Raw genomic sequence first — 14,305 nt, 5'->3', positions numbered from 1 at the left:
GCAATCTACTTTTGGCTGAGCTACTAATCCTGGACACTCTTTGCTTTTTCATGCTAAATGTACTAGACTCAGCTTTCAGCTGTCATCTCTGTTAACAGCAGGAAGAAATGCCAGTAATTTTGCCAGTCCACCTGATGTTTTTCATTTTTGCTGTCCACTAACCCACCGGTAAATTCATGGTAAAAAGCTATAAAAATATGTACCCCAATTTTGCCTAATGTCTGTGGAAGAAGAGTGCAGCATTCCCACTGACTTCGGTCATGCTACACTCTCCTGTCCACAACATGCAACATCATACAGGGTGATACCTACGGATTGCCTTGGGAATGAAAAGGGAAGGGAAAGGAGAAGTCCCTGGCATGGCTCCTGCAGACAAGTCAGGTTTAGAGACAACACTAATGGCATGCTGACAGGCTGTATCTGAATACTTCTTAAAAAAAAAAATAAAAAATAGTAATGATAACCAGAAGCTTTACCAGTCAGAAACTTGCCCAGTGTTTCTGTATTAGGGTGTCATTTTAGGTTAAAAAGAAATCTTTTAGCTTATGTTATGTGGCACATTTTTTCCCTATTTCTGTTTTAAAGACACAAAATAGCCCACCCCTTCCTTTGATACCTTCAAAGAGGATAACTGAAGCCTTCCAGGATCCTTGACAGCTTAAGTATACAGTCAGAATAGTTGACAATTACATTTGCTTTTCCCAGTGTGCAGAAAGAATGGTTAATGGAATTAATGAATCGTTTGCTGTTCCAGTAGTCAAAAGTCTAAATAACAACATGACCTTCAGTCAATGCTGCTGAAGAAGCGTTTCCTTAAACAATTCACAATAAATGAGAGATGACCCCAGATAGCAACTTATAAATGTGTTTGTGATTTTTCCTCTTTAACTTTCTCTCTCTTATGCAGAACTACATAAAGACCAGTGTGAAAAGAAACTACGTATCTGATAACAAACTGCTAATGTTTCATAGTGGCAAACAGTTTATTAAAAACAGGTTAATAGGAACTTGGGGCTATGATTGTTATTATTGTTTTGAAAGGGTATTTTCCAAAGGGATAGAAGGGGGTTATTTTAACATCAGGTCAGCACAAGAATGCAGACTACAAACCTATTTAGATAGATAGATAGATAGATAGATAGATAGATAGATAGATACACACACACAAACACCTTTTTTTTTTTTTTTTTAAAATTTCTAAAGCTTGGAAGCACTCTTCCTAAACAGGAACTGTATTCCTTAATTATCTTTGAAGAGAACGGTTGGACTAACCACCATTTTTAATCTTTTTTTAGGATTTAGTTTAGCAGGATAAGAGGTTAAAGTGGAGTAAAAAAATGATTTAGTACAGTGCCTACAATCCACTGATGTTTAATATAGTTGATAATTGAAACACTTAAAATGATAATATTAAATGATTTATGCAGTTGATGATATAAATGTTTATGACAGCCTTAGCCACATAGTTGCATCTGCTTGACTTTCACACAGTTTATTTGAAGACATGCATGTGTAAAGATCAGTGGCAATTGCCAATTTGCCTGATGTACCACATCACCATACAAAAACCCCTACAGATTTTCCCCCTCAGGTGCAATTTTGTCATACTCCATTAATCCTTTCAATCCTCCCCCAGTCCTGTGGACTTGTTATTTAGTAATCCCTGATTGTTGTGGTGAAGGAACATTGGGAAGTCTCTGCCATCCGCAAGGCAGAAAATTACAATGGTAGTCTATTAAATTTGGCTCTTACAGTGCCCGCTTGGATCAAGCCTGCTTGTCACAATCACAACCAGTAGCCATAATATCAGGAGAAATTATCACCGACATCCAAATGTCAATTTTAAACTAATTTTGTGTCTTACAGTGTCGCCTCCTCTGTACCCAGACAAAGGCAGAAGCACAGCTGTATTTTTAAGGAGGAAGAAAAAATTTTAAATCAACACATCACATAGGGGAGCTTCATTCACTTATGCATGTCAGGTTTTCAGTCTCCAACTCCCAACTGGGAACTCTCCCACATGATTGCAACTATTGTGCAACTGAACAACTTGGCTTTCTTCCACTTTAGTCACTTAAAGAGGGATTACTGGTAGCATTTCTTTTCAGGGCTGCTCTTGTTAAATACAAGATTCTCTATAAACACCAGCATTTATCTTTTTAATTCAACATTTTTACACTGCAAAATAATGTTTGTCTGGATCTTCTCTCTCTTTCATATGAAAGTGCACAAATGCACACACAATCATGGTTTCTATCCCAAGTATGTGTATCCCTTTTTTCTTTTCACTATAGAGGCAGAAGTCAAATTCAGCTTTTTGGGTTTGTTTTGAAAACTAACAAATAAACAAACCCCAGTCTTTCATCAGTTTGATTAATTTGAACCTGTAAACTTGGTTTAATTCTACTGACCTGAAAAAGTAACAACTACAAGCTCACAGTCAGGATTTGTGATTGATTATCTAGTGAGGCCTCTACAAAAAAGCTTGTTTACTTATTAGTTGTGCTAAGGTCTGTATTCAGTGACATATCCAACCACACTTTAAGAAAAGCGCTGACTAAATCTTTAGATATTTTAATCCTGAAAAAAAAGGGAAATAAATATGCAAATAAATCACATAAAAAAAAAATAATCCCCAAACAAAATGAAACAGCCAAAGCTTCACAATCATCCACAAAATAGAGGAAATTTTAAAATAAATATCTTCTTAGTTATATCAGATATTAAAAGTTGTAACATTTTATTTCTCAGATCTGACTTGTCTTTTGGAAGTATTACCATTTCACCTTTCAGAAATCCAGCAAGATCTAATAGACCAGCAGTTGTGAGTATGATTACATGATCTACATACTTGCCACGCACCACTTACATTTCTTATCATACTGTTATATGAATCATACTTGACTTACCCATGGATGCAGGTGACTGTGCTAGTTTTGTTTTTTTTTTTTTTATGTATACAGAGTATAACACAGGGAAAACATGTGCAGAAGAATCATACTTAAGCTTGATGGGACTATGGAAGCCTAATCCAAACTTCACACATTCTATACTGAAAGGCTAACTGGAATTATTTTATATGACTAGTTTTAAAAATAGTTGAGATTTCACTGTTGAATTTCAACATTTATAATATTAAATATGATACAGAAATGATCTGCCAGTAATACCAGCCATGTGTCCTTGCAACACTGTTCAAGACAGCAGGATACTCTTATGGTAGAACACCTAGCAAAATGCAATTTCTTACATGAAAATAAAAGGCTAAATGCAATTCGATTAAGAGATCTTAATGTATGCTGAGCAAAGATATACGTTCAATATCTGATAGAGAAATCTAACTAAAAAAGAAGTTTTGGGTGTCTAATTCTGACCCTAACAGCTCTCTAAAGGTCACACTAGTAGTAGTTACCATGTACTTCAAAACAAGACACACCAGTCTGCACTGCTGCTCAGCATTAGACCAAACTACATTTACACACAGACTTTGCCGAAGGAGATGTTCAGGACAGGCCTTACCAGCACAGGCAGCACCCAACTGTGCCACCAACTGCAGAAGCCATGCTGATGACAACAATCCTATCTTCTAGGACAGTGCAACAGAGCCACGCCCCTGCACATGGGAGCTGACAGCCCACTCTCAGTACCAGCATGTGTTTCCCTGACTGAATTTTCGAAAATACCTGCCCAGCTCCTACAGAACCAATACAGTTGAAATCCTGAAGACTTCCACATCAAGGGACAAAGAGTAAAATGCAAGTAAACCCAAATGAAGTAAGCAATATTTATATGGAGCTACCTCGTGATCTCTTGCAGTTAAAAACTTTTTCCTATCACGTTAGATGATGCCATAATGAAACCCTAGCTGGATTAATTCTCATTCAGACTGTAAGCAGAAGGGATACAGTCATGGAAGTGCTTGCTAAGGAGGAGCCTGGCAGTTACAAACTGTTCATTTCTTCTGTCTTCTATCATGCTTTTGTCTAAAGATACTCCTGCAGAATATATCCATCTCTTATGTTTATACGCCATAGGTTTCCAGGATAAGATTCACAGGGATTTGGAATTCAATTGCACTAGATTTTCAGATGGTTCATTGTAATGGTTGGCATCTGGTTTTACCCTGTAAAATAGATCTTCAGGTCATTAAATTTGATCCTCAGGTGTTTTCATAAACAAAGAGATTTTCCCCTGCTACCTGAAGACTCTGTTCATTTCTCAATTAAAAAATGTAAGGCAGTTCTGGGTTAGTCATAAAAGAGGTAATGCTGGTCTTTCTTAAAGTGTTGAAAACTAATTTGAACTTCCTTCCTATGAGTCTTTAGCTATTTACTATAGACCAGTGCATGTTCTTTAGGAAACATGAATAATGTACCGTTGGCTAGCACCGTGTCTTTAAGGTAGAATCCTCAGTATATTTCAGTAAGTATATATAATCCTGCACAAACAAGCACGTGTATATCTGTACACATACCTATGCATGCACATTCATACTGACAAGGCAACTTGATGACTGACATCATATTCTCCTTGACTGAATTATTTTAATCCTTGCTAAATTAATGCAACTAAACTAACTAAAGTAACAAAAACAAACAAGCAAAATTAATAGAACTAAAATAAGCACCTAAAAAATATAAAACACTATTACACACTAAGAGAATCATGAGATCATGATGTACGATGAAACTTGAGTAAAGTGGCCACTTCATGGAGTTTCCCCCTGTACAAAACAGCACCTACTTGTTACACTTTTAAGACACTGTGGCTGATATCTTGTTTTTTTTTTTTTTTTTTTTTTTTCAGATTAACTACTGTCATCACATCCATTTAAAATGTTCTAACCTCCAAATTAGATCACCTTTCAGGTGAAGTATCAGGCAAACACCCTTAGGATTTAGTTAGGTGAACCTTACGAGTTCAACATGAGGCAAACGGGTAGGCTTCTCAAAAGCACTTAGTATCAATTGTAAAATTCCTACAGATTTTAATGCAAGTCTTCTGCTAAACCTAAACAGTTCTGATAAAAATTTCATCCCACTATGACTTTAGGATTACACTACCTCGTGCACAGAAAAAGTGCAGCTACTTGCAGATCAAACGTTAACGCTCAGTCAAGGTTTCCAAAAACAAGCCCAAGCTGATAATGCTACTGCTGTTACATTAGCAAGTAAGAGGGTTGTTGCAAACAGTAATGGTCTTCTTAAAGCAAATAAAGGGAAAGTCAAATCAGGGAGCAGTTTAATATTCACCTTCAACAAGAGGAAGATGTTAATTTCCAGCTGTTTCTATTTTTAATTGATGATTTTTTTATGCAGTGTATATAAGCCAGCAAATTTTCTTCAGAAGTGCCCCTATTCTCTTAACTGAGTAAGAACTATATGCTTCTTATTGGTGTACTTGCACCATGGGGATGGGATAAAATATGAAATCAAAGATTTCTTTATTCTAGCTTGGAAAATTAACTGTTAAGCTCAGTGGGGGCAGAAACAAAGGTGGCATTTGATATAACTAATTTAGTATTAAACCAAAGCAGAGAGCCTTCTCAATGAAGAAAAAGACCAAAGGGAACACAAAACCGTACCTGAATTATTTCTGAGTCAATTCCTATAAAAGCAGAAGAACTTTCTTTTGTGCTCAAATGGATTACACATTGCCTTTTATAATATGCCCATTATTCACAGTTTTTAAAGATAATGTAATGAACAACAACTGCTAAGAAAGAATGATTTAAATTTTTTTTCAGCACATTAAAGTGCAAAGGCCATCTGAAGATGAAGCCTGGACTGCCTTTTAGAAAGCAGTTGCGGGATACACTTAGTTGATATGAAATGACACAGCTCTGTTAAATTTATTGTTCAATTAGAATGCAATGTAACTATGATTACAATTTGCTTACATTACCATATGTTAACAAAATAACAAACACAAGTTGTAGATTTTGTTCTTTGCTAAATTTTAGATGCTTTTAATTGCTTTGATTTTCTTTAATTGTAAAAAGTGTATGTTTCAGGGGATAGATTCTCACTTGTGCTGTCAGACCCAGCTAATCATTCCCTGCTTATCCACATTTCTAAAGACCTAAGATTTTGCTTAAAAAGAGGCTTAGGAGCAATTGTCTTGTGTTCATTAATCCATAAACATTTGATTTCAAATCAGACTGCCAGCAGACATAACCTCTTTGCATTGCTACAACAGAGACTTGATTTGATTAATCAAACAGCTCTGATTCACTGAATTGTCTCCAGAATAGTTGTCCCTGACAATACTATGCAAATAACTGCTGATGTTGTATTGGCATTCTCAGCTTTCTAAAACTGGTACGTTGTCCTCCATGAAAACATCAAAATTTTATATCTAACTCAACAACTATTCTGAATAAGGGGCACTGCATGTAATGTAGTCCTTATGTTCTATTCTTGGCTTTAAGAACAATGTTCTTAAGATGTTGTTTCTCTATACTTTAGTTTACCCTCTACTGAAATAGCAATAATGATATTTTTATAGCCTAAAACATTTACATTTCCTTAAGCAAATTTTTTTTTTTTTTTTTTTTTTTAGGAGCGATGCATCGCTATATGCCATGTAAGTATTCTGGCCTGTTCTGTTTAAATAGCTGGCATTCATACAGAATTAAAGGGATTATTTTAGCAAACAGGAAAGCTTTATAGTTTAAGATTCTGAAATGAAATATATTAATTAAGCCTACATAGTTAATACTAACTGCTGCTAAAACACCACAAGCCAATAACATGCAAAGGATGTATGATTCACTTCATAATGGTTACTCTGTGGGAGTATCTGCTCATTCTCCTGTGAAATAAAGCAAAGGTGAAAAACCGTAAGCCTGCAGTCAGAGCAAGAAAGAGATTAAAAAGTAAGAATACTCTTGTTACCTTTGGTTAGCCAACAGGAAAAGAAGCCAAAGTGACTTAAAGAGATGGAAATCTAAGCCTGCAGCCTCAGCAAAAAAAAAAAGAGCAGGAATTAAGAAACTTTTGTCAACAAAGTTCTAAAAAGTGATAGCTCCCAAGCCCCAAAAGAAAACTTCATGCACTTCAAAGATCAACAGGAATCATGAACAGAGGGCTTCAGGGGATGCAGTAAAAACTGTGAAGGAAGCAAGTATCTATTTCTTCCTGCTTCCTCTCTCTGGGAACTATTGCAGTTTCCAAATGGGGGTTGGTGCCAGTACTGATGCAACCAACTGGTTCACCCTGCTGGTTGACCCTGAGAAGCACTATGCAACTAGCCCAATGAGAAAAACTTCTCTGAACCTACTAAGACTACTGCTTTCCAGCAAAACATATTCACAATTACAATGGTCAGCTCTTCAGTATTGTGTCAAATACCTACATAAACTGTAGGCAAGAAACCTCAGGTAACCTACAGTGACTCTGACAAAGTGCAGATTGGTTAGATTATGTTATTTCTCACTTCCCATTTATAGAATCATAGAATCATAGAATAGTTAGGGTTGGAAAGGACCTTAAGATTATCAAGTTCCAACCCCCGTGTCATGGGCAGGGACACCTCACTCTAAACCATATCACCCAAGGCCTCGTCCAGCCTGGCCTTGAACACCACCAGGGATGGAGCATTCACAACCACCCTGGGAAACCTATTCCAATGCCTCACCACCCTAACAGCAAAGAATTCCCTCCTTATATCCAATCTGAACTTCCCCTGTTTGAGTTTTAACCCATTACCCCTTCTCCTATCACTACAGTCCCTAATGAAGAGTCCCTCCCCAGCATCCCTATAGGCCCCCTTCAGATACTGGAAGGCTGCTATCTGTTTCTTCTTAACGATTTAGAGAAGTGAAGGACGGACCTTCTGGTACAATCTTAGCCTAGGCCCACCATATTGTTTTGGTGAGCTTCTTAACAAGTACTTCTGCATATTAAACTCCGTATTTTCAGTATTCCTGAGAGATAAATTAGGTTACAAGCATTCAGTGTAAATTCAGCCTCCCCTCATTCACCATATGATAAGACGATACACTAAACCACTCATGGGATTACTGACACTGTATGTGTATTTCGTAATTTATGTATTAACATCAAAAATACTTATGTTAGTACTTGCATCAGTTACTTGTTTATGACTGAGCTAGATTTTTGTTGCTGAAGTTTTATGTACTTACTGACTTTTGAACCATAGTGTGTGTATTCAATGGTTATTTCTTGAAGAGTTACAGAACAGTTGGTGATTTCTTTTCAGGTTTTTATCAGAGATTAGAGTCTCAGTACAAGTGGGAAAAAAATGCTTGTTTGCTTTAGAAATAAACAGTACAACTCTTTTTGTTATTACACTGGTAAGATTATGAGCAATTTCCCCAGAGAAAAGGAAGTAAAATGAAAGGAAAAAAGGACAGCAGTTTTAAGAAAGAGGTGCAAGACCCTCTCCACACCTCTAGAGGTAGCAAGGCTTTCTACATTAGCAATCTTGGTTCAAAACAGGGATGCGGTCAAAAGTGAAACTTCTTTTAGACTTTCAGCTACTCTCAACTGGGTTTTTGCCCAGCATGCAGATTAGCATAATACTCTGTCCATGTTAAAAGAAAGGTCCATGACTTGAAACAGCAGGGATGCTGAAGTCAGAACAGAGCTTCTTGAAAGAACTGAATAACGAAGTCTGAATTTATTTATTTTTGTGTTTATTAAAAGGAAGGAGGTGTCCCATCATACACTTGTATTCAATCCAAGCATCTATCACCTGACTTTGTAAATGATGTTACATTGCTTGCAGGTGATTCTCACAGCCTAAGCTTACAATGAGAATTTTCAAATCAATTGAAATGCAAAGACTAAATACTGTATTCCTTTCCCAGCTGAGCTTTTATTTAATGTGCCAGATTAAGAAGCTTGCTCTGCTTTACTGGATCAGAGTCAACACAGTTTGTCCAAGAAACTCAGAGATAAGGGGAAAACAGGTCTTAATCAGGCAAAATTCTCAATAAAACAAATGGGCGTTTTGCCCAAGTATGTCCTGCAGAATTTATCGTTAGTTTTTTGCATCAGCTAAGCCTGCAAAAGAGGATTGCTGCTTTCATACCTATTTTTTTTTACAACTACCGCGATCCAGAAGAGAGTAAAAACAAACTTCTCCCTTTCTGATGTTTGTTTTTATCAAGCTTTAATCAACTAGAAATCCCCTTAAGAAAACTCAGACAGCAAGTTGGAACAGCATAATCTGAAGCTCCAGTGGGTTTGGATTATGTATAATGAATCCCACCGTTCTGTTAAGCTACCTCAAAAAAATACAGATCCATGAACTACAAATGTGATTCTTTTGTACCCTGTGCTCAGAAAATAATGACATCTATTTTATAACTGTACAAGTTCCTGTTAAGGTCACAGATAATCCTAACAATTACACTCAGAAGTATTATATTCCTTAAAACTGTGGATGTCATCTGATTTGCATATTCAACTGTTTTCCTCAGCATATGCCTCTTTTTTTTTTTCTATAAATTTCATGATGCCCTGCTGTTCTTAAGATGTTGAAGAATCACAGATATTAAAAACTGAAACACAATTTATAAAGCTTGGAAATTGCATTCCAGTAATGTTGATCTTCAGATAATACTATGAAATGTTGTCTACCTGCATAAGTTGCTCAAAAGTACGCCATGAAAGTGTCCACACAGAAATTATTTCAATGTGCTTAAAACTACTTGCTGCAGGTCACCCTGTGGACAAAGTAAACCAAGAAGTCAGAGCTACGCACTAGGTATACAGCGACAGTAGAGCTGTGCTTATAAAAGCATCAGACAGCTAATGTGATGGTTAAATCTGGCAACTGTGGAGAGGGACTAAGATCCAGCTTCCCTAATTCTTGCTATTTAAAATGAATTAATGCTTCATACTGAAAAAAACACAGAGATTACTCAAGAAGCTGCAAGAGAAGGATTGGTGCCTCAGGAAAGGAAAAAAAGTGTCTTAGAGATCTCTGAGTCTCCTGCTGCCTGTTGTTGTGGGAGGAGAAAAAGAGGGATTATCGCACAGACAGGAGGAGACAGATTCAACTCTTGATTACAAGCAAAAATATCAGTGAAATAGCTGCAATTTCACAAATACAAAATTAAGGTATGTGAAATCAGAATTGGGCTCAGATAGCCTTTACTCAGAGGTTACTACATGCAGCTCTAACATCAACAATAAAAATTTAACTTGGGAGTAAATGAAATTATCATCTTCCTGCCCTTTTTCCATGCTATAAAATGGTTATTAGGGTAAATGTGACTCAGACTTGGGATCCCTGGTCACTGTCACAGCCAAGAACCTAAGTATATGAAATCTTGGCTCTGGTAAAGCATGAGTGTTAAATTCTGGGAAATGATAACACTGTTTCATCCCCAAACAGTCTATATATAACAGCAAGACTAGGCACACATAAAATTATGCACTATCTTGCCTCAAGGTTAGCAGCATATTCCAAGTAGAAGGAAAAATGTTATTTTCATTCCCTGCAATCATGTGATAAATAGCTGTAGGGCAGATTCAGCAAAATCTCGAAGGTTGTGATTTCACAATATAATGAATGTATTTCTAGCTCTTTACCACCTGAAAAAGCAGCAAAACAAAGCAGGATTTGTCAGGTTTTGCTTATGGCAGAAATCAGACATTGTCCAGAACCCTTCATGAGACACACTGCTACCCTCTTAACTAGTTTGTAACATTAACTCCAATACTTCAACAGCTCCGCTTTCCAGCATATGGCATAATTGGAAGCAGCAGCCAGGAGGTATCACATGTGAACGGGAAATGTCTCCCACTGAGTAACTACTGACTGAATCAAATATGTGGTCTTGCAGGTAAGTTTGTAGGGGAAAATAAGAAGAAACAAAAAGAATATTGAAAATGATGGGATTCTTAGATGGGTGAAGCATCTCTGCAGGATATGAGGAACATTTCAAGAAGTATAAAACAACCATTTACCCAGATTGCTTACCTAAAATAAACAGTACATCTTAAATGTGGCTTTAAAGGAATGGTAACCCTTCAGTTGACACACCAATGGATAATTCCAGGAGATGCTTTAATCAAGGTGGCTCACATACACTGAAAAGTGTGTTCTCAAGAGTGGGCAGACTCAAATTACAGCACAAAAAGAAAATGAAGAAAGCAAGTCATGCTCAGGACTGCTCACCTTGCTTGCAAAGTAAGTGGTATTTGTTCCTATTTGTCCTGAGTTCAGCAGTAGCAGTCAATTTTCTCCTTCTTATTAGCTGGTGCAGCGTTGTGTTTTGACTTTCAGCCTGGGAACAGAGCTGGTAACGCTGATCTTTTAGTCTGACCAAGAACTTTCTGAGCCTCATGCTCTGCCAGGGAGGAGGGAAAGCCAGGAGGAAGCAGAGACAGGACACCTGACCCAAACTGACCAAAGAGGTATTCCATACCACAGCACATCATGCCCAGGAGGTAACGAAGAGTTACCCAGAAGGGCTAGTTCAGTGGACTGTGGGGTTGGACAAAGTATGGGTCAGTGCTTGCTCGGGCTGGGGGGGCGAGTTATCAGTCGGCAGGTGCTACAGTGTTGTATTCTCTTCCCTTGTTATTTCCTTTATCATTGTTATTATTGGTGGTAGCAGCAGTGATTTGTGTTATACCTTAGTTACTAAACTGTTCTTATCTCAAACCGTGGGAGTTGCATTCTTTTTGATTCTCCTCTCCGTCCCTCCAGGAATAGGGGGAGGGAAAGAAGGGGGAGAGTGAGTGAACAAGCTGCCTGACTGGGTTTAAACCATGACACTATTCTACTCTTTTATTGTCAACATGGAGTAGAGTGTGAATTAAATGTTTTATTTTGATCATGTTTTCTCCACAATGCTGTGGTTTACTGAAGCAAAAGTTGAATATAGGCACATCTGTACTATCACTACCATGACTTCATGGCCTGTGTTGAATTAGTGTTTGATTTTTAATGCTTCATATTACTCCACTTTGGGGGGATGACAGCTATAACCACTGTATGCAGCTGCAGTCTTTGATGCTATCACGCATAGTTTGCAAAACAGAAGCACCAACATTGAAGAAGGTATGAAAATGCATTGGAACTATACCAGAGAGTAACGCAAGCCTGGCAGGAACTATTATGGGTATCACTGCTAGTATCACCAGGGATATATGTGAAAGCCTAGCAAGGACTTTAATTCAGTTATGGGACCAAATCGTATGGTTTTGCCAGCCAGTAGGGCAGAGATTCACTTTGCATCACTTTAGAAGTGTCAAAGGACCTAGAATAAGTACACATGTAATTCATATCCTCAAAGGCATCTTTACATTGCAAGGCAGTGTAACATGATTTTACACGGAAGTCGGTAGTGCAGTATAAAATCCTGCTAATGATAAGATATTGTAGTTTCACCTGTACATAGCCAGCTGAGATGAACCCCAGATGTATTGTTAGGGCTGACCTCAACCAGCTACATCAAGGTATCTAATACCTGCTGCTTGTCTCCACAAGGATTTTACACTTAGACAGATACCTCGCCATAGTAATCTTGATGTAAAACAAACCTCTTTTTTTTTATTTTTTATTTTTTAGTGAGGACAGAACCTTTAACAAAAATGAGAAAACATGCGTTCTTAAAAAGTTAGGTGTGTACAGCACAGTCCAAATGTAAATGAGATCATCTAGCTCAGTCGATTTGAGTTGTGCAGAATAATACAAAACCTAAATTTCTCCTTTTGTGTTTTAAAAGATTTCCAAGAGCAGCAAATTTACAGGAGAAAATACCATACAAATTTGCTTCACATATAGAAAAAGTAATACATCTTTTTTTTTCTTGCGTTTGCAAGATTGCATCTTCTGGTGCAAGATTTAATGCACTTTGTGAAAGTTATTATGCCGTGGTTTATAAGCTTCATCTGGATGTGACAGCAGTTCAGATTTCATGACAGCATGCTAACTTATCTCTGCTATTGAAAAAACTAATGAGGTGGTAAATAGTTGCAGAGCGATGTTACATGCAGTGATATGCAGATTTTGCGAGTTCCTCATTATCTGTGTAACTGTATACATGTAAAAGTAATGAAAGCCCAAAACAGGTAGCAAAAGCTTAAGGCTTTTAAACTGGAATAGAATTGTGTTAGTGTTTTCTAACAGACATATAATATTAAAGCAATCTCAGAAAAAGCCCCTTGATATTTTACCTAAAGCTTTCTGCCAGGTCTAAGGTCTCATGGGCAACAGATCACAATTAAACTAACATAGCAAATTTATTCTTGTTCTGGTAATTCTAGTCAAGGCAATGGCCTAATGCTAAGCAGTCTTAAGGATTCTCTTTGTTATGTGGCTTGTGGCTTTTAATTGAAGGTGCTATCACAGCATCTCTATCAGACTCCAAATGTTATGAGCTGTAGCAAGAAGTAGCACACACTGCAAAGGGCTCTCCCGATCCTCAACTGTATTTACTGTGGACAGAAGGAAGCAAGATATAACACTCTTCAGGAGCTAGAGGATTCCCAAAATGAACTTCAAGAGCACTGAATACGTGCTTGTATTCAGCACTAGGACATGAAAATGTTAAAAAACACCAAGTGGAAGCTAGTGAATACAAAATGTTTTTTAATGTGGTCACCACCAATCCAAAGAATGAAAGTTCTGAAATCAGGAGTTACTTCTGTGACATATTTATGACAGATAAAAACCATAAATGGCAACAAGAAGTACTTTGTCTGCAACTGATCTGCACCATCTATGAAACCACTCTGCTGAAAAGTGCTCAGGCATGCTGCTTTAAAAAAGCAGACTCAAGGATCACTGACATTCTGTATATTTGTATTGCTTAGGGCCAGATATATTGACTCCCTCAGTTCTAGTTACAACGAGAAGAAGCTGTCCCAGCCAACATCTCTGCAAAACCACAGTGATGAAAGTAGGCCCTATTTTCTCCCCTGCCAAACTTTCAGCTTGGTTTTGCAACCCAATTGTAGTATAACACTGAGATACAGAGGGAAAATGTGTGTTTCATGTTGCAGGAATGGATCTTCTCAGATTTGTATTAACAACTATAATTTATTCTGATTCTTTAAAATCTGCTGGAATAAGTCAAAGCAAGTATCTATCTAGTTTAGATGTGGTTTACTTCCTGTATTATGCTTCCATCCAGACGTACTTCTAAATGCTTCAGACCTTTGAATCTTAATGAAGCCTGTTGGTTCATTAGAAGTCCTTACCTACAGGAGTGTGTGGTTATAAGTTTGGTGTGCTACAGCAGATCATACACAAATGTGCCACTTCTCTACTGTGGCAGTATTCCTGTGAGGGGAAATCTCAGCTAATATGTGTGTAGAAG

General features: G+C 37.4%; 1 protein-coding gene and 1 long non-coding RNA gene across 4 annotated transcripts in view; both read right to left on the bottom strand.

Moving 5' to 3' along the window:
• Positions 1 to 14,305, bottom strand: part of PCDH9 (protocadherin 9) — a 721,287-nt gene that overhangs the window by 691,529 nt on the left and 15,453 nt on the right. The gene's annotated exons all lie outside the window — the stretch shown is intronic.
• Positions 8,643 to 14,283, bottom strand: LOC133220031 (uncharacterized). Its single transcript, XR_009727628.1, has 2 exons — positions 11,766 to 14,283; positions 8,643 to 11,192 (listed from the first exon to the last, which is right to left on the bottom strand). It is a non-coding gene; the product is annotated as an uncharacterized LOC133220031 (long non-coding RNA).

Source organism: Neopsephotus bourkii, unplaced genomic scaffold (assembly GCF_033783945.1).
Source record: "Neopsephotus bourkii isolate Nb327-2 ecotype Australia unplaced genomic scaffold, CSIRO-AGI_Nbou_v1 NB_1394, whole genome shotgun sequence".
NCBI classification, from domain to species: Eukaryota; Metazoa; Chordata; class Aves; order Psittaciformes; family Psittacidae; genus Neopsephotus; species Neopsephotus bourkii.
The sequence above is the reverse complement of the archived record's forward strand: the minus strand, read 5'-3'. Positions and strand labels throughout refer to the sequence as shown.